This window comes from Leopardus geoffroyi, chromosome E1 (assembly GCF_018350155.1).
Source record: "Leopardus geoffroyi isolate Oge1 chromosome E1, O.geoffroyi_Oge1_pat1.0, whole genome shotgun sequence".
Taxonomy (NCBI): domain Eukaryota; kingdom Metazoa; phylum Chordata; class Mammalia; order Carnivora; family Felidae; genus Leopardus; species Leopardus geoffroyi.
This window is the reverse complement of record NC_059330.1, coordinates 817,403-842,316: the sequence shown is the minus strand read 5'-3', so window position 1 is coordinate 842,316 and position 24,914 is coordinate 817,403. Positions and strand designations below refer to the sequence as shown.

General features: G+C 61.5%; 1 long non-coding RNA gene and 1 other non-coding gene across 2 annotated transcripts; both read right to left on the bottom strand.

Moving 5' to 3' along the window:
• Nucleotides 1–24,474, bottom strand: LOC123602968. Its single transcript, XR_006714651.1, has 3 exons — nt 24,071–24,474; nt 10,598–10,717; nt 1–298 (listed from the first exon to the last, which is right to left on the bottom strand). It is a non-coding gene; the product is annotated as an uncharacterized LOC123602968 (long non-coding RNA).
• LOC123604716 lies at nt 17,048–17,153 on the bottom strand. The gene has a single exon (XR_006715451.1). It is a non-coding gene; the product is annotated as a U6 spliceosomal RNA (small nuclear RNA).
• Nucleotides 24,475–24,914: the final 440 nt, after the last annotated feature.

The window sequence follows — 24,914 nt, the reverse complement described above, 5'->3', positions numbered from 1 at the left end:
CCCAAGATCACCTTCTGCTCCGATTCCAGACACCGCCTGGACGAGCCAGGGGACCACAGTCCCAAGAACGTCACCGGCAGGTCCTCTGCCGCCACAGCCGCCTACCGGACGCGCTTTCCCCGGAGCGCACGCTGAGCGCGGGTGACCGCAGCAGGCGGGAGGCCCAAGAGCCAGAGCGGTCCTCTGGGAGCTGGGACTCCGGCGCGGGGGGCACGCGGGCGGTTAACGCAGAAGGGCCGCCCTCGGGTCCAGGCCGGGGCAGACCCCGAGAGCATTTCCCCCGGTGATCACGGAAATTCTGTCCAAGAGGGAAAGGGCCGCATCAGACCCGTCTGGATGACAGGCCAATGAGAGTTGTCAGGCGCTGAGGGACGCGGTTGTTTGTTTAATTTTCTTATCTGCTTCTCATTCCAAGAGACCGAATCTGGACACGCACAGTGGGAAGATATTTTTAAATAGTCAGACTGAACGGTGGCATTCGAATGAAAACTTTTGCTTGGAGATTTTTCAAGTTCCCTTATGTGCCAAAAGATACACTTAATTTTTTTTTTTTTAGCTGTTTTTATTCTTTAACTTATTGGTTGATTTGGTTACCCAAAACGTATAGGAGCCCATCTTTTGGGCACCGAGAAAACTGCTATGCGCACCTGCAGCCTGAAGAGCCCAGGTCACCGTCACCATCACCACCGGGACCCACCGCATAAGGCCCCCGGTCCCCCTCACGCTCAGAGCTGGGGTTCGTACCTCGTGCTGTCTCCTGCGGCTGCCACAACACGTCACCCGCCCGGTGACCAGAAGCCACAGCAACTTCTCACCCGGTTTGGAGCCACAGGGTCTGAGATCAGGCCGTCAGCTGCTGTGCTCCTTCCCAGGGCCCAGACGCACCCACGCCCTTGGCCCCCAGGCCGCCTCTGCCATCGAGGCAGCCGCGGAGAATCTCCACGTCTCATTCCCTCTCTCCTGGTCTCCGTCTTACTCATGTGTCTGCGCACACACACAGGTGCACACGTACACACACATGCACACGGGCACACACACACACACACACACACACACACACACATCTCTGTTTCCCTTATCACACCTTCTCTGACACACACCCTCCAGCCTCCAGTAGGGAAGATCCTTGGGATAACCTGGGGCCCGTCCAAACAATTCCGGATAATCTCCCCGCATCAAGAACCTCAATTCAACCGCATCTGAGGTTGCAGATTCACAGGTTTAGGGCATCAGGACGCGGCGTCTGGGAGGCCGGGAGCCCGTCTGACACCGGCCCCGGTCCAGCCCCCGGGCCTCGTGGTGCCCCGCAGACATTTACTTTCCAGAGCACAACCGCCCACTGGACAGATGCCCCATCCAGACGGCCCTGCACCGGGGGCCGCCCCTCCCTGGCCCTCAGTCTCCCTCTTATGCCAGGAGAGCTGTGGGCTCCGACGGGTTGCAGGATGCTTCCCGCCCCAAGGCCACCCAGTCTACAGGCTGACCAGGGAGGGCCCAGCCTGGCAGTGGTTGGCAGATGGTGAGCAGACAGCCGTTTCCAGAGAGAGGCCGTTTGCCCAGGACCCCGTACTGGGAACGGCGTACAAGTCCCCGGCTTACAAATCCCAGCCGACTCAGCACGCACCCAAAGCGGGCGCAAGCCCTGCTCCACGGAGCCTCCTGAGGAGAGCCGCCCTCGGGGGCCAAGGAAAGGCCTGCTCCCGCCATGACTGGCAGACTCCTCGCGGAGACCGGGCGGGGCCGGAGGGGTGCCTGGGCTCTGTGACAGGTCACCTGCGGGGTGACACAGAGGCAGAGGAAGGAAAGGGGCGGTGGTCGGCCTGGGCTGCGGGGATGGTGACCGAGCCGGAGGTTGGCAGGCCGTCCAGCCACGGGCAGCGGGCGGGTCCTGACCCTCCTGAGCCTCAGGCGTCCTGGCTCCGAGACCGTGGTGGCAGAACAGCCCTCGCTTCGCTCAGCCAGGGACGACCTGGGGTGACGTCTCCCCTGACCTCTTGACCCGGTCTGACCAGTCTTCACCAAACCTCAGAACACACTCCTACTGGCTCGTACGTTGCTAGAGGAAAGGGCAACCCCTCACAGTAAAAGTTCCTGGCCGATGACAGGAGTCTACCGGGGGGGATTTGCATGCGCGTTCCGCTGATAAAGCTGAGAACAAGTTTTCTTTTCTACAAGGATCTCTGCCACACTCAGCCCCGGGAAGGAGAGCTGACGGACCGGCCGTCCCAGGGACCGGGGGTGCTGTCGACCAGCGTGAAGACCCACAGGGACGGAAATTCGAGATGGAGACCGTGACGCTCAAACGTTCTGATGGGAAACTGGATTTTGCTACAGAAGCCAGGGCGGTCGCTGCTGGGAGTGTGAAGGTCCCACCTGCAGGCACCGAGGTCACCCTTGGCCCTGATGCTGGAAAAGGCCACTTCTGAGGGCCCGGTCCTCCCGGGTTCCTCTCTAGGCGGCTTTTACCTGCAAACACCTGTGTCCTCAAGTGAAGGGTCAGTGTCACAGGGACGGACGGGGACAAGGCTGACGCACACAGGGGGCGAGTGGGGGTGGGGAGGACGCAGTTGAGCCTGCACGTGGCGCCAGGCAGGTCCCGGCAGACTTCCTGGAGGAGGAGTTTGGAGAAACCGCCACCCCTGGGGCGCAGACAGGGCAGTTGAGCCCCGTGTCCCGTGTCCCGTTTTTTGCCTCTCCCCAGGTCCCGGGCTCTCAACCCCCAAAGGCTGTGTTCCGTCTCGTTCATCCCCGTATACCCAAGGCGTAGCAAAGTGCCCAGCACACAGCAGGTCTTCAACATGCACTAGCTGGTTGAAGGAAGCAAGGAATGGATCAATTCCGGAGCACACCATCTGGGCTCTCAGCAGGCTCTCAGCAGGAGATCCCACAACCCAGCCCTCCTCCAGCAGCCGCAGCCTGAGGCCTTCGCGTGCAGACTCTTCTGGTCGGTCTGGGCACGCTTTACTCCCCGCTGTTCTGAGGGCAGGCCGCCCTGGGGGTGAGAGCCACACCACCAGGTGACTGCTGCTGGGGCTCTCTGGATGGCTCCCTCTCGGCCCACGGCCCATCAGCCACCCAGCACTCTGCATTCCACCTTCTTGCGCCCTTCTGGGGCCTTACACCAAACCCCTCCCCCTGCGCCTCAGCCCGCCCTGCCTCCAGACCTGCCCCCCATCCCAGCCAGCCCTGCCTCCAGACCCTAAACCTTAGACCAAACCCCGCCCCCCCACCTCAGCTGGCCCCGCCTCCAGGCCTGCCCCACCCCCCCACCTCAGCCGGGCCTGCCTCCATACCTGCCCCCTTAGACCAAACTCCGCCCCACCCCTCAGCCGGCCCCGCCTCCAGACCTGCCCCCTTAGAACAGACCCCACCCCACCCCACCCCAGCTCTGCTCCTTAGACCAAACTCCGCCCCACCCCTCAGCCGGCCCCGCCTCCAGACCTGCCCCCTTAGAACAGACCCCACCCCACCCCAGCTCTGCTCCTTAGACCAAACCCCGCCCCCCCCACCTCAGCTGGCCCCGCCTCCAGGCCTGCCCCACCCCCCCCCACCTCAGCCGGGCCTGCCTCCATACCTGCCCCCTTAGACCAAACCCCGCCCCCCACCTCAGATGGCCCCGCCTCCAGGCCTGCCCCACGCCCCCCCCACCTCAGCCGGGCCTGCCTCCATACCTGCCCCCTTAGACCAAACCCCGCCCCCCCACCTCAGATGGCCCCGCCCCCAGGCCTGCCCCAACCCCCCCCACCTCAGCCGGGCCTGCCTCCATACCTGCCCCCTTAGACCAAACCCCGCCCCCACCTCAGCGGGCCCCGCCTCCAGACAGGCCCCCTTAGGCCAAACCCCGCCCCCACCTCAGCCGGCCCCGCCTCCAGACCTGCCCCCTTAGAACAGACCCCACCCCACCCCACCCCACCCCAGCTCTGCTCCTTAGACCAAACTCCGCCCCACCCCTCAGCCGGCCCCGACTCCGGACCTGCCCCCGTGCGACAGGCAGTTCCCACCACCTATGCTGCAGGAACCAGCAGGCCGATTTCAGAATCGACAGTGCCTGTCACCGTTGCCCTTGACAACCACAGCACACACCGCCACCCACCCACCCCCCCCACCACCAAAGGGTCTGGCGTCCAGGGAGGGGATCAGTCCTGAGACACAGAGTTTTCCCAGCAGAAGGAGAAGCTGAGAGAGTGGCAGAAACTCCCAGTGCCTCGGTGATGGGTGCAAAATCCACCCACAAAAGTTGTGATGCCCCTGCCTCTGAGAGGCGGGGCTCACCGCCCCTGCTGAGTGTGGCTGGACTTGGTGGCCGGCTGCAACCAACAGAACGTGGCCACGGCACGTGCACCCTCCAGGACGGCTCTGCCCTCTGGGGGGAGCCCGCGGCCGCCTCCGGAGGACACTCAGCATCTCCGCCGAGAAGCCTCCGTGCTGCGGACGGACAGATGACTGCGGTCCTGCACACCCTGACCAGAACTCCAAGGGAGACTGAGCCAAGCCAAGCCGGAGAGCGGCCCCCAGGCCCCCTCCCGCGGAAACCGCGTGGGAAGACACCCGTTTATTGTTCAGGCCGCTAACTTCTGGGGTAATTCGGATGGATGGATGGGTGGATAGGTATAATGACGGATGGATATGTGCTTGCGTGGATGGGCGGATGGATATACGGATGGATAGGTTACTGACGGGTGGATATACGGAGGGATGATGGGTGGGTGGGTGGCTGAATGGATATATAGATGGATGGATATATGGACGGGTGGATGGACGGGTGGGTGGGTAAGTGAAAGGCCACCTAAGGTCCTGACAGCTAAGGCCCCCCCACAACTCTGCCATCAGGTAACCCCTGGAGAGGAATAACGGGGGCCCTTCCTCTCTCCAGGACAGCAGTCACGGACCCTTGAGGGCCACGGGACACCGGCACACACAGAGCTCCACGTTATGAGGGGCACATAGCCTGCCTACCCGCCCACAGGGGTGGGCTCTCAGCGGCCGTGTCTCTGCAAGTCTCTGCCGCCTGGCCAGAGCTGTGTGGTCCTGACACGAACACCTGACCCAAGGGGCGCCTCTACGTTGAACAGACACGGAGACTCGGCGTTTTGGAACCAAGTCAGATCAAAGGTCGGGCGCTCTGGAGGTTCCACACGCTCCTGCTGATTCGACCAAGTTGCCGCGCTGCCACACTCATCGGAGACAGTTTTGGCCAGCCGCAGCTACGGGGTCCTTTGGGCCGCACGACAAACCCACGAGAAAGGTTTTAGTACGCCCATTTCACAGACACAGAAGCCAAGGAGCGGAGGGGAGAACCGACCTGTCCGAGTCCCGCGGCTACTCACTAAGGAGAACACTAACGCCTCGCCTGTGCCAGTATCCCCCCTGGTCCCCACAAGAGCCCTGCTGGACCACCCGAGCAGGGATGTTCACCCCCAATCTGCGGATGAGGAAACCGAGGCTCCGCGAAGAGAAGGGACTCTCCAAGGTCATGCAGGAAGTCAGAGACAGAGCTGGGGCCCAAGCCAAGGTCTTCAGACCCTCAGGCAGGGATCCTCGGCCCCGTCCGCCCCTCCGTGCCTGGCCCTATTCCCGGGGCCCCCGCAGCTGCTTCCGCAAAGTGCTGGATGGTGTCCCCTGAATCTAGGACCCAGGGAGACAACTCATCCGGCCCCTGAGCCGCTTCCTGAACAGGCAGAGGGAGAGCTGCAGGCCCCAGACCAGGAGGAGGGGTCGGCGGCATCCACGGCACCCACCCCGGTCCAGCCAAGTCCCACCCCGCTTACGATACTCCCAGGGTGGCACGCCTGTCCCTTCCGCGCCTGGAGGCCTCGGTTATGACCATCCGGTGTGGGGCTGGAAAGCTGGGTGCCCTCTGGGTGATGCGGGCACTCACCCCGGAACAACGGGGCACAGGGGGTGACAGGATTCCGTCAGAGTCTGCGGGGTGGACGGCGGGAAGCCAGGGCTCAGGGGACCGGGGAAGCAGGGAACTGCCATCGGGGGCCCAGGAGAGAAAGGACCAGCCTGGACGTAGCCCCCGTCGAGGCGCCAGCCCCAGGCAGCGACTCCCCCCACCCCCAGCAGTGGACAGGAGGTGGCCCTGCCCTCTGGTCCCTGTGTCAGCTGTCCCAGCCCGAGGGACATCCCAGCTAGAAGGTGACGGGAAAGATGAAGTTGTTTGGAACTGGGCAGGAGACGAAAACTGACAATACAGAGAAGAGACTTTTTATTAACGGGCGGGCAGGACACCTACTAATCCCTAAGAGTGCACCCAGAAGCTGAGGGCCTGCCGGAGACCTCATCCCAGAACGAGAGAATCTTCCAGGAGCATGAACCAGCCGGCAGAGCTAGATGTCATGCCACCTTCTGCCTACAGCCACCCCAGCCACCCCATCCAGCTCACTCTGGGCGTGGGACCCTGTTCGAGAACCACCCGTCTGGGCGGTGGCATCAGTGTGGGTTTCCGAACTGGGCCGATCCAAGTTCAAACCCTGACCAAGCCCTTTTCCAGGGAAACTTGGGTAAGTCCTGGAACTATCTGCTCTGTGGGCATCTTAGAGATAAGACAAGGGTCACGATCTTGCCCTGGAGGTTATGGTCAGGGTCAAAGAGAACAAAGCATTGATGGTTTCTACACGTGGAGCACCGCCCAAGGTTGTTGGGGGTCACGCCCGCTCTGTGCGGCCCCCGCAGACAGGGCCACCCTCCGCGATGCCCTCAGCTGGAAGGACTTCCACGCGTCCGGGGCGACGGGACAGGGGCACGCTGACATCTGCACCAGCGCAGCCTGGGTCCGGGCACGCTGAAGCTGCCCTTAGGACAGGAAGCCTGCAGACAGAGGTGGCTGCACCCGCTCCCGCCCCCTAGCCACACCCCAACCCCGGGCTGGCTCGGCCCGCCCATGGCTGCAGGGCTCCTGACAGCCCCAGAAAGGCGGCGGGCTCCTGGGTGAGGCCCTCTTGGGGGGCCGGCTCTTGGGGGGCCTGCCCTAGAAGGGCAGGGCCAGGAACGCTCTGTCTGCAGGCCGCCCAGCAGCCGGGGACAGACCTCCGAGCCCCCACAGCGTCCACCGCAGCGGCCACGCGGGATGCTAGGGGCCCTGTGGCCCCCGCTGTGGAGACAGTGACACTCACTGCAAATGTGTCACGAACCACCCCAGGGAAAGACTGTAAAGCACACCCACGGCAAAGCTGTTCCGAGTGGCTACGGCTTATCGGTGACATTTCAAGGGGGCATGCCCTCGGGGGCACGGGACACAGAGAAGCCACCGCCATCTGTTGGCGCCGGCTGCTTTCAAGCCGCTGGGGGCAGGAAGGGGGGTGCCTGGGGCCTCCGGCAGGGTAGCCGGCCCCGCAGTCCCCCGGCACCCCCATTTAGGTGTGAGAGCTGCGGGGACCGCTGAGGCACGGTTTCCCTCTGGGCTCCTGAGATGGTGACAGGGCATGAGCACTGAAAGGGGGTAAAGGTGGGCAGCAATGACCCACTGGCTGCCCACCCGCACCCGATCCAGGTGGGAAGGCTCCCACCCCGGGAGGGACGGCAGAGGGAAGAGGGGCCTCGGGGTCCCCGCCCCTGCCCTGGGCCCAGAGAAGGAGTGACAGGGAACAGGGGGTCTGGGGCTGGGACTGCAGGCCCAAGGAGGCGTGGGCAAGGGTCCTGGGGGGAGCCAGGTTCTCAGCATGCCCAGGTTGAAGAGTCGGGCGGAGGCTGGGCAGCGGCCCCTGTGAGCAGACAGGCAGGGAAACCCGCCGTTAGAAATGAGCTCACTCCTCGGCCTGGCGCCCGGACTCAGAAACTAAACCCAGTTCCAGAAACCGAGAGCATCACGCTTTTCCCCCAACGTGGTGACCGTACAATCCCATCCCCACCACGCAGACAAACGCCAAGCATCCTCTCGGTTCCCGGCCCCGGGCCGCTCGGGCAGGCGCTGACCTGGGCACCGCAGCCCGGCTGGCTGGCCGCGCCTGGGTCTCGTCCTGTGTGTGACACAAGCTGGTCTGGTCTCAACTGTGAGCCAAACAGGACGACGTCCCCAAACGGCCCCCGTAAAAGTAACGGTCTTACAGTTGGGAACATCTATGCCGCCGGGTCCGACATCTCACCCAGCACAGGAAGCCCCGCTGAACCACCCTCCCGGGCAAAACGCGTCCTGTGCCCGAGTGACCCCGGGGGAGCGGGACCACGTCCTCCTGAGCCCCCTCCCTTGCCGTACGAGGTCAGACTGTGGGACACAAGGGCTCTGGCCCAGATCGCAACGCCTCCCGGCCCGTGATCACAGCCACCAGCCCGGGTTCTGCTTTGGAAGCCACACCGGAAAACAAAAGCACAGCTGACAGCTGCTGTCTGTGAGAGGCAGAACGATACCACCACCCGCCCCCAGAGGCCCGCGGCCTAATCCCCCGGCGCCCAGGAGTATGGCTTTCTACTTAGCTGGTGTGATTACACTCGGAAGCTGGCGGAGCGGAGACCGTCTGACTGTCCGGGAGGGCCCGGCGTCGCCACGCGGGAAGCGAGGGCTGGAGGAGAGGGGCCCGCTCAGGCCGAGGTCAGCGGGGAGGGGGCCGCCCCGCAGGCAGAACGGGGCCGGGACCCCACGAGAGCTCGCGAGAGCCCCCGCGAGCCGGAAAACACTGGGGCCGCCCTGCCCACACCTTGATTTTGGCCTGCCGACACGTGGGGCCTCTGGAACCACAAGGCGAGTTCACATGGTTCCGGACCACGAGCTGTGTGGTCACCTGTTAGGGCCGCACGAGGAGGGGAACGTCCACCCTCACGGGCCCCCGACAAGGCGGAGCCAGATCCCGGCCCACCCCCGGCCTCTTCGACCGCTGCCCGCAAAACGTCATCCCCAGGCTCTCGCTGACCCCGTCGTCCCCTCGGTAAACTCTGGTGCCCACGTTCACGCGCCTCGTCACGTGGCGACCTCACGCCGTGGACGTGTGACCCCCTGGCAGGACTGGGGGTCTTGGCCTCCCTTGGTCCGAACGGCCCTCCTCTCACCTGCGTCCACCCCGTGACGGCCCCGTCACGCCGAGAGCCACGCGCCGAGTCCCCTCATCCCGCATGCGTGCGCTTGGGATTTAAGACCCAAACGTAGGGGGCTCACGTTTCTTCTCCTCAACCTCAAACTTACTTTGCCTCCTCAATTCTGACCCATCTAAGTCACCTTGGAGCCTGACTTCCAGGGTGAGAAACCGACCAGGCTCCCCTGCAGGGCCCCTCACCCGCTGTGTCCCTTCAGACCACCCCCGTCCCCACCGGCCCGCTGAGGCTGGAGGCATGGCCCACACAGCCACCCCTTTCCTAGTCCGCCCTAAAACAAGGCACAGCCCAAAGACAAAAAATTGGGGGTTTTCTGATGATACCTAGGAACAAATACAGAGGAAGTAGCAAGTACCGAACTTGAGGACGTGGAAGTGTCCCCAGAATCCCACAGGCCCACGCAGTGTGGCCCCTCTGAGACCATCGTGAGATGCCTGCGGGCGTCTCCTGGACTTTAAGCCCTGAAGATGCACGGAAGAGCCCCCCACCTCTGCCCCCGACGCCCCCACACCCCTGAAAGAGTCAGCCACTTTCCCTGAGCGAAGATGCCGCCTTGCAGGGGAGGTCGGGGCCCCCCCACCTCTGGCGGGCAGCTCGCACCCGTGTCCCCCGCACCGTGAGAGCCTGAGGTCACTAAGGTTCTGGTCAGTACAGGAAGAGCCCTCTGCAAATCCCTTCACAGGCACTAAGCGCTCAGACACTTGGCCTGACCCAAACCGCGGCTGGGATCGCCCTCGACTGACTAACAAAAATGCTCCCAGAACTGCCCAGAGCAGGGAGCTGGAGGAAGCCCTGCAGAACTTCATCCTGCTTCACCCCGTCCAGTCTGGCCGCTGAGGTTCAGCTCAGCCCAGGACGAGCCCCTCCTTCCCAGAGGATGGGGGAGGGGGCGGGCAGAGCGCAAAACCACGTCCCTGTAACAACTACAAGACAACTCCACCTTCCCAGGGGCTCACGTCTTCAGTAGACACTTCTCCCAAGACACCCAGACGCACGAAAAGACGCTCAACATCACTGATCCTCGGGGAGATACACGTCACAACCACGAACCACCACGCGACACCGCCCACGCCCGCCACAGTGGCTAAAATCAACAACGCGACAAACAACAGGCACCGGCGAGGATGCGGAGAAAGGGGAACCCCCGTGCACGGCTGGCCGGGGTGCAAACTGGGGCAGCCGCTCTGGAACGGGGTGGAGGGTCCTCAGAAAGGTGAAAACAGAACTACCCTACGACCCAGGAATCCCTCCCCTGGGCGTTTACTCCCCAAAATAAAAACATTAATTCAAAGATCCACGCGCCCGATGTTTACAGCAGCACTATCTACGACGGCCGAAACACACGCACGCACGCGCACACGCACGTGCACACACTGGAAGGCTACTCGGCCATAAAAAGGATGAAGTCCTGCTGTGCCTTGCAAAGACGTGGGTGGACCTAGAAAATATGCTAAGTGAGATAAATCAAACACACACACCGCGTGATTTCACTCAAACGTGGAATTTAAGAAACAAAACCAACAGGCACGGGAGAAGAGGGAGCGCGGCAAACCAAGAAACAGACGCTTACCTGTGGGGACCACGCCGGCGGTTACCAGGGAGGGTGGTGGATGGAGCAGGGGACGGGGGTTGAGGACGCCCTCGTGGCGGGCACCCGCTGCTGCTCGGAACCCGTGTCGCACACCTGAAACTAACATAACACCGTACGTTAATTACGCCGGAACGAATAAATAAACACAAAACCCCTCTGAGTTTAAACACGCAAAAGACACTTCCGCACACGACTTTTAAGCATCTTCGCCGCGAATTAAGAGAAGACACGCTAAGTGGAGGAAGCCAGACACCAGCGGTCAGACATGGTGGGGCTCCGTTTACATGAACTATTCACAACAGCTACGTCCCGGACCCGGAAAGCAGACTGGCGGTTGCTGGGGGCTGGCGGAGGGAGAGGACAGAAGAATCAGTGGGTCCAGGATGTCCTTCTGGGGGAGACGAAACGTCTTGGAACCAGAGAGAGGTGACGGCTGCGTGATACCGTACGTTCACTGAATGCCACCGAATTGTTGCTTTAAAACAGTTCGTATTATGTAATGTCACTTTTTTAAAAAATCTTTTAACGTTCATTTTTGAGACACAGAGACAGAGCGTGAGTGGGGGAGGGGCAGAGAGAGAGGGAGACACGGAGTCTGAAGCAGGCTCCAGGCTCCGAGCCGTCAGCCCAGAGCCCGACGCGGGGCTCAAACCCACAGACCGTGAGATCGTGGCCTGAGCCGAAGTCGGACGCCCAACTGACCGTGAGCCCTGTGGGCACCCCTGGAACTTTAATTTTTTTTTATATTTTACTTTTAAATAATCTCTACTCCCAGCGTGGGGCTCAAACTTAAAACCCTGAGGCCAGGAGTCACGTGCTCTACTGACTGAGCCCCCCGGGGACGCCGAGGGGGACTCGGAGGGGACGGCTGAAACAGGCAGCAGGCGCGGCCGCAAGAGCAGAAAGAGAATCCGAGCACGGGTCACCCTGACCCTGTGGTGGGGACAGGCAGAGCCCCGTGCCCCGGGCCCGCTGCCAGGGCCCGAACTTGCTGGGCGTGAGCGGTGTTCACAGGACCCAGCGTCAGGGGCACACTTAGGCGAGACCAGGCGTGCGCACGGACACCCGCCGCAGGGAAACAACACTCGTACTCAGCTGCTTTCTGATGCTTCCCGCTCTGGCGTCGTCTGTGTCGTTAAAAAGAGAAAAAGACGCCACAGCCCACCGGCACGGTTCCACACAGCCTGTGCCTCCACGGTGACTGCCCCACTCTCCACAAACGCCCCTCAGGGGCCCCCGGAGGCTGGGGGAGTGGGTAGGGGCAGGCGTCAGAACCAGGGTTTCAGAGCCCCCGGGAACTCCCGCTCCCCCCAGTGGCGGACGCACACCCAGGACGGGGGTCTGTCACCCATCTGGCGCGAGGGGCCTACTCCACCTGTTCCCAGCAGACGGGGACGCACTTTGTGCAAATCGGAGACTAACATCACAGCAGGAAAAAGGGCCAAAGGCTCCCAGCGGCGACTCCCAGGAAAACCAAGAATGTGCCAAGGACACAGCTTGTTAACTTGAGCCCGTGCCCAACCCCCAGCCCAGCACCCCGGAGCCGGCCCGCCTGCAGGGGTGGGAGGACGAGGGAGGAGGGGAGACTCTGAGAAAAGACTTTTTAAATTATGAATGAGAGCCCTGTTAATCATCTCTGAGAGACACAAGAGGGCCTGACTCCTTTTTAATTACTTTGGGCGCTCACCTGCCTCCCTGATGAAGTCCCCCAGCAGGGCCAGCGCCGCGGGGCTCCCGGGGGTGTGCACACGAAGACATGCTCAGCCCCACCCCCCCCCCCCCCGAGAGCAGAGGGACGCAGGGTGACGTGACAGTGCAGACTCACAGGGACGAGGACGCCAGTGGTTGGAGGGCGGGAAGGGGCACCTGTGGATGCGCGTCAAGACTGAACTGCACGCGCTCTGACCCGGCACTTCCACACGTGCATACTTCCCGAAGGAAACACCTGGAAAAAGTGCCGGAAGGGGAAAGGCCGACAACCAGGCAGCGGCCGCCACGATCGCTCACCTCCGCTCGCGGGGTACCGGGCGTGGACAGAACAGGTGAGGGCCTGGCCCTGGTCACCGCCGGCGTCCCCCGTGCGGGACGCGTGTCGTCCCTGCTGCGGGGGGGAAGGGACGATGCCTCAGGCCCTTCCCACGGCGCGTGCGAAGCGCGACTGACTGTGCCACAGGCCTACGCTTAGGACAGCGCGTGACCCCGCGACCGCCTCCCGCAGACACGTCTGGAAGCGTTCACCGAAGCAGCAAGTGCCTGTTGGGCTTCTACCGTGCGCCAGGCGCCGGACGCAGAGCTGACTGAAACAGACAAAAGCCTTTGTCCTTGAGGCGCCGGCGACCCGGGAAGCGGGACCGCAGGACGAGCAGGCTGGACAGCAGCAGCATCAGGCACGATGACGGCTCTGCACCCACTCTTGCCAACGCAGGGCAGGGCACCCGCTGGGCCCTCCTGCGGCCTGTGCGGCCCGGGGGGCCGGGCTCCCGGCTTGCGGGCCAGCCCCCCGGGGCCGGTGCACAGCCGCCCGGCAGAAATGTCTGCTGACCACGCAGACTGGCACCAGAGAGTAAAAAGACGAGGCCACGGAACGACACGCTTCCTCCTCCCCTGAGGTGCAAGTGTCCTGTATGTTTTTATGACACAAGTGACGTCCTTGAAACCCTGCAACAATTTAGAGGCACCACTGGTGAGACTCCCCCCCCCCCCCACCGCGAGGTCCCACCCTTGAGAAGGGATTCTTGACCTGTGCTTGGGCTGCTTCCCCTCGACAGGCGTCCCCAGTCGCTGTGCCGCGACTCCTCCTCCACTCCCTCTACACGCTCCTCAAAGGCACAAGTGCTCTGTCTTCCCTCTGATCGCTGTTCGATGCCCGCGTCACCCCCCCCAAGGACACGACCTTCACAGCTGAGCTTCCCTGCGCAGAGCTGACGCTAAGTCTGGGCACGGAGATGAGGACCGTTTTCCCACCAAGGAGCGACCACAGATGCGCCCGGCTGCCCCCCGCACGCCCACCCCGCCACCCTCCTCCCCCGAGTCGGCTCCTTTTGTGCCCTTGGCATTCTAGCGCTCTGGTCCAGAAGACCCGTTTCTGCATCTCACGGGTCTGGGGGCTAGGACGCGGGAGGATGGTCTAGGCCTCGCAAGAGGACCCATCAAAGCTGAGGTCCTTGCCCGGCCGCACCCCCGGCCGAGACTGGGGCCTCCGGGCCCCCAGGGTGCCAGAGTCCCTGCGAGTCCACGAGACGCGGGACACGCGCTTGCTGAAGGTAAGACACACGAGCAAATCAAGGAGGCACTGGTTGTGCCTTTGTGTCCACTCACGTTCTTCAAGTTACTGCTTCATTAAGACTCCCAGCCTTCAGCAACGGTTTGTCACCTGGAAACGCTGACATACCTGACTCGTGGGAGGAGGCAGGAGGCTTAGCAAGAGCCACCTGGGCCTCCCGTCTGCGCGGGTCGACGTGGGGTGAGGGGGGGTGGACGCGGGTAAGGGGGGCGGGTCGACGTGGGGTGAGGGGGGGTGGACGCGGGTAAGGGGGGCGGGTGGACGTGGGGTGAGGGGGGGTGGACGCGGGTAAGGGGGGCAGGTGGACGTGGGGTGAGGGGGGGGAACGCGGGTCAGGGGGGGCGGGTGGATGTGGGGTAAGAGGGGGGTGGACGCGGGTAAGGGGGGCGGGTCGATGTGGGGTGAGGGGGGGTGGACGCGGGTAAGGGGGGCGGGTGGACGTGGGGTGAGGGGGGGTGGACGCGGGTAAGGGGGGCGGGTCGACGTGGGGTGAGGGGGGGTGGACGCGGGTAAGGGGGGCGGGTGGACGTGGGGTGAGGGGGGGTGGACGCGGGTAAGGGGGGCAGGTGGACGTGGGGTGAGGGGGGGGAACGCGGGTCAGGGGGGGCGGGTGGATGTGGGGTAAGAGGGGGGTGGACGCGGGTAAGGGGGGCGGGTCGACGTGGGGTGAGGGGGGGTGGACGCGGGTAAGGGGGGCGGGTGGACGTGGGGTGAGGGGGGGTGGACGCGGGTAAGGGGGGCGGGTCGACGTGGGGTGAGGGGGGGTGGACGCGGGTAAGGGGGGCGGGTGGACGTGGGGTGAGGGGGGGGAACGCGGGTCAGGGGGGGCGGGTGGATATGGGATAAGAGGGGGGTGGACGCGGGTAAGGGGGGCAGGTCGACGTGGGGTGAGGGGGAGTGGACGCGGGTAAGGGGGGGCAGGTGGACGTGGGGTAAGAGGGGGGTGGATGTGGGATAACTGCGGTAAAAGGGGCGGGTAGACCTGGGGTAAGGGGGGAGGGAGGCAGGTGGACGTGGGATAACTCGGGAGGGGGGTGGATGGATGTGGAGTAAGGGGGGGGCAGGTGGATGTGGGGTAAGGGGGGGTGGATGCGGGATAACTGCGGTAAAAGGGGCGGGTAGACCTGGGGTAAGGGGGGAGGGAGGGAGGTGGACGTGGGATAACTCGGGGGGGGGGGGGGGCGGATGGATGTGGAGTAAGGGGGGGCAGATGGACACAGGATAACAGGGTGGGGGGAGGCGGGTGGACGCGGGGTAACAGGAGGCAGCATGGCGGACACCACACCTGAGGTTGTACGTGGAGACAGGTGCAGCCCAGGAATCAGAGCTCCCCTCACGGCCCTAGGCTGGGCCTCAGAAACTTCACCCAGAAATGGAAATGGGACACAGCGCTGAGAGCAGGGTGGCTGTGATTATACCCAGAATACGTGGCCCTACCGCTGGACGAAAACCTCGCAGCCAGGTACACAGATCTAGGTGAAACTTTGGCGAGTCAACCCCAAGGAAAGTTCACAGCCCCGGCGCTGTTACCTATGGCTGCATACACGTTATGCACGCTACCCCGAAATAGAGCCACTCACGACAACAAAAACTCGTTGTCTTTCAGCCCGTGCAGGCTAGGGATTCAACCGCAGCTTACTGGAGGGTCCCGGCTCGGGTCTCTCATGAGGGCACAGCCAAGACGGGCCCCAGAGCTGCATCATCTGAAGCCTCGCCTGGGGCCGGAGGGTCAGCATCCTGGACGGCTCCCTCACCGCCCGGACTCTCCGGAGGCTGCCTGGGTGTCGTCACAACGCGAGAACAACGAGGAGACTGCGATGCCTCGTAGGACCTAATATCGGAAGTCGTGCACGGTCACGCTCGCCGTATTCTGTTCGTTAGAACAAAGTCACTAAGCCCAACCGTCGCTCAAGGGAAGTGGAATTAAGCCCAAGGTGGTATGCCGTAGGTAGACTATAAATCCGCCCCATTCCAGAAAAACAGACCTCCACGTCTGGGGCTCAGGGGTCCCGCAGCTCTAAAAGCAACTCCTTGTGACCAGTCTAGTGCAAATTCCGCCATTAACAAGCACTCCTCATATTCGCAGAGCACAAGTACAACTGTGCACGGCTTACTCTGAATACAAATACAAATCACCTCGATATAATTGTCAACCAGAACACCAGATAAGGGGGCAAAACCCTGCAACATAAAAGAGAAGGAATCAGATCATTAAAGAGAAAAGCTGACTCTAAGGGATTAGAAATAATTCTGAAAACAGGAGATGAGAAACCACCAACAACAACCCTAATTAGTATCTTCAGGGAGAATCCAGGAGACATAGCATCTCGTATAAAATAAAACGATTCTACAACATTTAAACACTCAGAGAACATGAAGGAACCCTCAGAGGTTAAAAATATATGGTCAAAAGTATTTTAAACATGTAAAAAGGCTGTTAAAAAGTCAAATCCAATAGCCTGGAAAACATTACAAAAAGAAAAGAGGCAGCGGGGCGCCTGGCAGGCTCAGTGGAGCGTGTGACTCTCGATCTCGGGGCCGTGGGCTCGAGCCCCACGCTGGGTGTCGAGATCACTTAAAGTTAAATAAAAATTAACAAGAGAAAGTGACAGAAAGGTGAGCGGAGAAAATAAGAGGCAAACCAAAGAAGTCGGGGAGGCCCTGCAAATGCAGGGTAACCAGCAGGGCTCCGAGAAGGCGGAGGGAGAAGATACCTTTTCAAGAAAGCTAGGGAATTTATCAGATTTGGACGGCACGACTCTACTGAAAGTTCACCAGGTTTTCAAGCGTAATCGACGAAAACAAGAACACTCCACAAACGGTTCGCTGGGAAGTCTCAAAGCACCAAGGACAGGGGGCGCCTGGCGGGCTCAGCGGGTGAAGCATCTGGCTCTTGGTTTCGGCTCAGGTCATGATCTCACGGCTTGCGAGTTCAATCCCTGCGCCGGGCTCTGTGCGGACGACGCGGAGCCTGCTTGGGATCCTCTCTCCTCTCTCTCTCTGCCTCTCCCCGACCCGTGCTGTCTCTGTCTCTCTCAAAATAAATAAGAAACTTAAAAAGAAAATCAAGGGTAAAGGGAACGCCCTTTGACATAAAGCAGAAGTCGGCAAACCATCTGTTTTTGTGAATGAAGTCGTCAGGCTTTTGTGATAGGGAACGCTTCACCAATCTGCACGTCATCCTTGCACGGGGCCATGCTAATCTTCTTTGCGTCCTTCTGATTCTATCACACGTGCTGCCCAAGCATGCACTTTGTCAATAAAGTTTTACTGGAACACAGCCACGCCCGTTTGTGCCTTGTCCACGGCTGCTTTCGTGCTACCACAGCAGAATTACGCGGTCGCAACAGAAGCCATTCGGCCCACAAAGTCTGAAATATTTCTCATCTGGCCCTTGACAGAAAAAAATTGCTGACCTTTGCTCTGGAGAGAAAGCTTCCAGAAAAAGAGTGCAAAACAGACAACAATTCACTCGCAATAGAACAAATCAACCCGGCACCAGGAACGTTTTGCAGCCTCGCCAAAGGCCAGAAGACAATGGGAAAATACCATCAAGGTACAGAAGGGAAAATCGCGTTTGTCCTAAAACTCTACACTCCTCTGGACTATCCACACCGTCCAGCCCGTCCACACCATCCACACTATCAAATGCTAGGAGAACGTCAGGGCACCTTCAAGTATTAACGGACGCCAAAGACTCCCCTCCCGTGTACCTTCTTAGGGAGCTGATTGAGGACGTGCTCCAGACAAACGAGGGAGTAAATCACGCAACAGAAGACAGTCCCTGCACGCGGCAGCGTGATGTGCCTGGAAACCACTCAGTGAAGACTGGAGCCAGAAGGCGGACATATGGGGAGGGGAGAACCAGGGAGATGTGCCTCTAGCCTTGAGAATCTGGAAACGTCGAGGAGGGGATGGGGTGCTGGGGGATGGGACAAAACAGGCAACACAACGGCCGTCGGTGGAGCTTCTCGAGACACAAGGGGCCTCGACCCTAAGCTCGTCTGCTGCCGGAGGGTCTTGACCGGAGGATAAGTCCACTTCCCTGGGAGGGAGGACGCTTCATTGATGTTTGGTCCAAAGTCCACTTACTCTAGAGACAAGTTTCAGAGCCACCAAGACAGGTTTCATGACAGTTGTTTTAAATCACAATTTTCCTTGTTATCAAACTTCCATTTTCCAAGTGAGGAAATGGGAATCAGAGAGGTTAAGTCACACGCTCAAGGTCACAAGATCGGGATCAGACTCAAGATTCAGAGCCAGGATTCGAACCCAGAAACGTCAGGCTTCAAAGCGTGGCTCCAGATTTTCCCTCCTCCCCCTTCTTTCCCGGGGAGAAGGGGCCGGTTGCTGGCAGGTGTTCACCAAGTGGGCCAAGGCCCCCAGCTCCTGCTGGGTTCCCGAGTCCCCACTTCCAGTGGACAGACTTGACTGGCCCAGCACAGGCCGACTCCGCCCCGGGAGGGCCAATCGGCTCTCGCCAGGGGCAGCAGAGGCTGCGGGGTGCCACCGAGTCAGGAGGGCAGTTCCTGGGGAGACAGAGGGCGTACGGGCAGGAAGGCCGTCCCGAGAGGGCCTGTCACGAGGGTAAAGGTGCATCAGGCAGGATTGGTCGACTTCACCTGGCCGTGTTCACCAGCGTCTATGGCCGAGCAGAGCTTCACGACTTTTCAGCAGACGGGCTCTGGCTCCCCACCCCGAGCAAGGTCCCGCAGCTCAAGAGCAGAAAACAGAAACGCATTTCCTTCTTCCCGGGCTCGGGCGTGGGGTGATTACTCGGCAAACAGCCCCGTCACATTTGGTCATCTCGGACATTTCTCCTACCCACCAGCTCCTCTTCCCGAACAGATCCAGAGACATTCCTCAAAATGTTCTGCTCCAACAAGCGTGTGACAAGACAGCTTGTCAGGTTGTCTCTTTTTGCCAAAACGAGGCCACGACGCTGAGGTCCAGTCCTTCCTTCGTTTAGAAACGATGTGATAATGGCGTGCTGGCTTAATTTTCCGAGAAATGAGATGCTCCTTGGCTGGCGACGCTCCCGCAGCCCCACGAGGACGCATCATTATCTCCTTCGAGTCGTTCCCGTGCGAGTCCCCTCATTAATTTAAGATATAGATGAGGGCTGTTCAAACAGGGAGCTTAAGAGGTTAAATCCTGCCGTGTCGCCGAAGCGTAGTCGTGGCACTGGGGCCGAAGACCAGCTCCAGCCACCAGGGGTTCCCGAAGAACGGCGTCGGTGAAACTAAAAACTAAAATAAAAAACTAACACTAACATAAAAATGGACACAGACAACAGAAGTGTGTTGAACTGGCCGATTTACTGTCGTAAACGTGGCATTACTTCTGCTAGTGATTTCCTTGTAACGTACGTCATCTATGTTTTTCTAACATTACCTAACTTTGAAAACGTTCCTATGCGTAATCAACCTTTAAGAAGTAACATGGCGATTTTCTCCTAGTTCTCCCGCATACCCTTTGATTGTTGATTAATTTCTTACATTATTCCATTACGCATCTGTGTTTATCTATAATCTACGAAGCATTTGCTTTGCTGTTCTCGTGAAAGGCCCTCCGTTTCTCAACACCTCAAGGGGAACAGTGACAGGGACGTGACCTCCTAACCACATGAGGCCAGAAGAACAATGTGTCTGCCTCGGTCCGAGGTGCCAGGAAGGGGCCGAAAAGGCCTTAGAAACCCACGCCTCGTACATTCTCAGAGAGACAACGCACCTAGGAACCAACGAACCATTCTGTACCTTAAGCGACTAGGTTCAGTCATCCTCTGGAATGCCTCCGGGGGGCCAGGAGGGCCTAGGGGCTGAAGTCACCTGTGCCCAGAGATACACTCTTAGTTGCCGGAGTGGGGCTTTCAAATCCATATGTCTCTCCTTTACAGGCCCTCTTTGCTGGCAAAGGCACGAGGCTATCCTTCCTGTAAGTAGAGGAGTCTCCGTAGAGGATGGCAAGGGCGAAACGTAAGGCCGCACAATTTCTTGCGGAACCTTATTTTCTTCCCTAATGGTTCTTTTCCCAGGGGCCCTGCCGAGGGCCATTCCCCAGCAGACAATACCCCCGGTAGTTTTAAGGCCAAATTACCTAAAAGCAGGAGGACAAGAAGCTTCCCTGCCGGCGGGCCGCCCTGCAGTCACCAATCCATCCACAGCCCGGGCCCTGCCACTCAGGCCGGGACAGCTCGGCTTCCAGGACACTGGGGCAGTTTTGCCAGGCGCGTCCCACAGAGTCACTGCCAAGCGCCCCTCCACGGGGAGCGCGAGCGGCCAGCAGTGACTGGCAGGCTGGTTTTCCAGGGACACTGGCATTAAGGGAGACCAGCTCCGTCCGTGACGGGCCCCTGGCCAAAATGACTACCTATCCACTCCGACACCGGCAAGTCCCGGCACACCCGATCACACGTGCATGGAAGCACCACGCACGCCTGCACTCACCCCTGCATCCCCGCACGCACACCTGCACTCGCGCCTGCACCCCTGCACGCACACTCACGCCCCATCTGCACTCGTGCCTGCACCCCCGCACGCACACCTGCACTCGCGCCTGCACCCCTGCACGCACACTCACGCACACCTGCACCCCTGCACGCGCACTCACATGCCTGCACACGAATCACACACACGCACATGTTACACAAAGGGCGTTACGTAAAGCACGGGGTCTCAACTAATCATCAGATGTTGTACCTCCAAGATGCCACGAACCTTCCAGAACAAAAGAGCACCAGACAAGAGCTTCTTTTCCTTCCTTTCCTCACAGAGACCCTAACAGCTCCGTGGGAAGGGGGGTCGCTACGGATGGGCTCTAATTAAATCTGGTGGGTCAGGGTACAGGAGGGGCACCTCCACGCCCTTCCCCCGGGTCCCTGACTGCACGCTGACTTCCGGCCGTCGCCAAGCGGAGGTGCTGGCCCGCTGCAGGCAGCAGGGCCGCGGGCCCCACGGCCCCTTCCCTTCCAGCCTCAGACCGCGGGACCAGCAGGAGGGTGACCATGCCCCGCAAGGCGTGCTGGGAGCCAGAGAGGTACAGATGGGACTCCGTGAGAGTACCACAGCGGGGAGAGCGGTCGCTCCGTCCCTGACGTCCAGGAGACACTCCAGCTGGACCCTGCAGGGAGAGCCGACGCCCCAGAGAAAGGAGAGGCCGCTGCAGACAGACCAGAGAGCGAGAAGTGTGGGAGCACGGAAGGCGGGGCGTGTCGGGGCCGCTGGGCTGGAGAGGTACGAGGGCTCGGTGTCAGGTGAGGAATTCGGGCTTCGTGGCCCGGCAGTGGGAGGTTTTCGCACAAACGAGGGAGAGTTTTCATCGTGGGGGAAGCTCAGACTGGTGGCAAACGTGGGGACGCTGAGGCAGCAGTCAGGAGCAATGGTGTCCTGCTCGAAGGCAGGGACAGCGGGAGCAGGGACAGGAGGTGGTGCAGGGACTCAAGGAACAGGGCTCCGATGCTCCGGGGCTCAGTGCGGACCGGCTCTCCTCGAAGGGGGGCGAGGAGCTGGGAGGGTCCTGGGGTTGGACCGCTGAGGCCCGGCTGATGGTGCACCTCCAGGAGAGGGGCAGGCACACAGGTGTGCACCGGGCACACGCACTCCTCAGCCAGCAGGCATCGGGCCCCACTCTGCTCCTCCCCTTACACCCCGTCCACGACTTAGACAACAGCAGTAGTGGCGGCGTTCAATGGGGCCCACGTGATTTGTGAGCAGCACTCCGCATCTGGTAAGAAGTTTCCATACCCAGACGGCTCTGTGAGTTGGTCAGTGGAGGCTCAGAGAGGGCGAGCAGCGTGGCTACTGTCAGCCAGGAGGTGAGAGCGTGGCCCCCGCCCCCTGAGCTGTGCGTGGTGGGCTGGAACGCAGCCGGGAGACCAGCCTGCTCGGCGCCTCGTCACCCTCCGTCCCGACAGCCTGTGCCGAAGCCACTGTCATATTTCTTTCCTCCAGAAAACAGCACAGCCAGAGAGATTATTTTGACATATTTCCTGAAGACGCTGTTTCTAGAGCACTTGCCTGATAAAAATGATATATTTATTCGGGACCGCCAAGAGCTTGCTGAAATGAGGAATTTATCTGCATAGCTTTTGTTATTAAAGTGATTCTTCTTGTTTATTTCCTCCTAAGCTACTGATTCCATCTATAATACATGAGTTTCAGGTAATAGAAATTTTTCATGCAAGTAAATATTTTAATAACAACCTCACGGCCTCGACTCAGAGTGTTCCTGGCAACAGCCTGCACACGAGAAAGCTGTGCCCTGGGGCCCAGGGGCCTGGGTTCTTGTCGCCTCCCTGCATCTGTGACCTGGGACAGAACCCAGCTGTCTCTGGGCCTCAGTTTCCTTATGGGCAAAGCACGGTAGCTACCACGAGCCCCCGACTCACAGGGGCCGCCATCAAGATCAGACGTGAGGACGGCTCCGAAGGGAGGCTGCAGGCTTTGCGACACGCGGGCCTCGCGAGCTTGGGGTATCGGCTGTGGCTTGACCGAAACAGCGCGCTCCTCTCCGAAGGCGGTGGGGTCTAGCAAGGCTGAGCGGCCCCACCCTCCGAGGCTGTCAGGGACAAGGCCGGGCGGCCAGGGCCGCCGTCCCCGACGCGGGCCTGCCAGCTCGGTATACGGTGCTGGCCTTACGGGTCAGGGCCTGGAAGGGCACACAGCACTCGCACTCACACCCCCGGCTCTGCCGGTCATGGCAAGGCCGGGAAACATAGCTTCTAGCCTGGGGGGGCCACAGCCCAGCTAGCGCTTGGGAGGGGGGAACAGACGCCGGGGGACACTCAGCATCACGGGCGGATGACCGCTAGGGACAGTGGCCACAGAGACGGAAGGGTCCCGGCCCTGGACGGCGGCAACGGGAGGGCGGTCTGAGGCCCACGAGGTGGGCGCAGTCCCAGCAGGCCGGGCCTGGGAGATCACGCCGCCGGGACCCGGCTCCCGTCGAGCCTGGGGCGGCCGTTGGCGGCTCCTTCCCCAAACCGGGCTGCTCCCCTCCTTGACCCCCACCCAAGGGTGCTAGCCCCTTCCCCGCCTGAAGGCCAGGCCCTCCCGCAACAGCGCTGTGTCTGAACCGTGCCCGTGTCCCAGACAGGCTGACCCTCCGCGGCGACCACGTCCCGAGCCGTGACCCCACCACGTGTCTCCCAAACCCACGGCGGCGTCTGGGCCCCGGACCCGGGAGAGCCCGCAGGAGCACCCCCAGGGCGGCGGGAAAGCGGAGTGTGAAGTGACAGCAGGGGGGCAGGTTCACGAGGCTGAGCATCACAGAGGCCGAGGCTACGTCCCCGCAGACGGGCGACCACGGAAGGGCCCCCGACTCCCTCCTCACCCTCCACGCGCCGCCCACCACACGTTAGCACTCACGCGTGTTCCCGTCAACTCGTTCACAATTATTTGTCCAAACCACTTTTCCCCTCGTTACTTCCTGCCCAGAGCGCAAGATTATACGAATTCGGGGCGCGGATGTCACGGAACCCAGCAGTGCCCCGAAGGGAGAGAGCCGAGCCTACTCACTAGGACGCTTTCATTCAGCTCTAGGAAGAGCCAACGGCCCACACTGATGTGTTCCAGCTGCCTCGTGACACTGGGCTCCTGGGGTCACACCACAGTGCCCCCCCCCCCCCTCGCAGTTCTGACTGCAAGAAACCAGCACTCGTCAATGTGTCAGGACAACCCACTGACCAAACTGCTCACCGGGACTCACACATCTGCAGCCTGGGAGGCCTGGGTCCCCCGAGAAGGAAAGTCACCCTGGTCGGGCACTTCCAGGCAACAGGCTGTGCTCGGTGTCGTCCTCACCTGGATGGTGCCCTGCCGTACCCACCCGTGTTTCCCGGCACACCCAGCGCCATCCTTCCAAACCCTCCTCTCCCGCCACAGGGCCTTTGCACAAGCTCTTGTCTGCCTGGAAGCCCCTTCCTACCCCTGTTCATCTTGCTGCCCCTCCTTCAGCCGAAGCCCTAGTTCACTCTGAGAAAAACCCCAAGTCCTACAAGGCTTCCGGGTGGAGCCACCCCACAACATGCACGTCCTACCGGGGACACCCTGACATCCACGATTAGGACAGACCCACAGGTATAAACGGCACAAAGTGGGGGGGAGCGGGACGCGGTCCCTCCCCGCGTGGCTCTGCCCCAGCACCCCCGCCCCCAACGTCCCCCGGCCCACCTCCGGGCTCGGTGCTGGCGCTTCCCACTGGCTTCACCGGAGTCGGCCAAACTCCTGCTGCTGCCGCCGCTGCCGCTGCTGCTGCAGCCGCGGCGCCAACGTCACCGGCTCCAAGAGGCCCCGACGGTGCGGCGGCCGGCCTCCGTCACCGGCTGTCCCAGCCCGCGACCACAGAGGTCATCGGCCCCGGCACCGCACACAGCCCCGCACGTGCACACGGACCTCCTGCCGCCCCGACCGGCACGTCCAGGTCCGGGGTGACCGGCCGGAGGCCTGGCCGGCCCGGGGGACTCCCGCTGCTGCTCTGCGCCGGCGCCAGGCTCCTCCCCCCCCCCCCCCACACACACACGGGAGGGACCCACGGAGAGACGACACGACCGCCGTTTCCACGGCTCCTGCGATAACCCGACAGGCCTCTCGCTCGGATTGGCCGGCTCGGGTCACGTGTCCCTACCGACCCAGAAGTGTCGGGCAGGGAATACTCGGATTGGCCGGCTCGGGTCACGTGTCCCTACCCACCCAGAAGTGCCGGGCAGGGAATACTCGGATTAGCCCGCTCGGGTCACGTGTCCCCGTCCGCCCAATCACTAAGGTCCTGGTGAGAAACACTCAGACTGGCCGGCTTGGGTCACATGCTCAGCCCGACTGAGCGCGTGCTGCCGCAGAGCCGTGTGGAGCAGTCGAAGGTTAGCTGCTTGTTCGGGATCCGAGGGCGGCCGGGGGGCGCCGTGGCAGGGGTGGGGGGGGGCGGCGGCCTCTGGAGCGGCGAGGGAGGAGCTGCAAGTTCGTCTTGCGGCGGACAGGACGCGTGGTGCAGGGTGTGTGGGGGCCCCGGCGGGGGCGC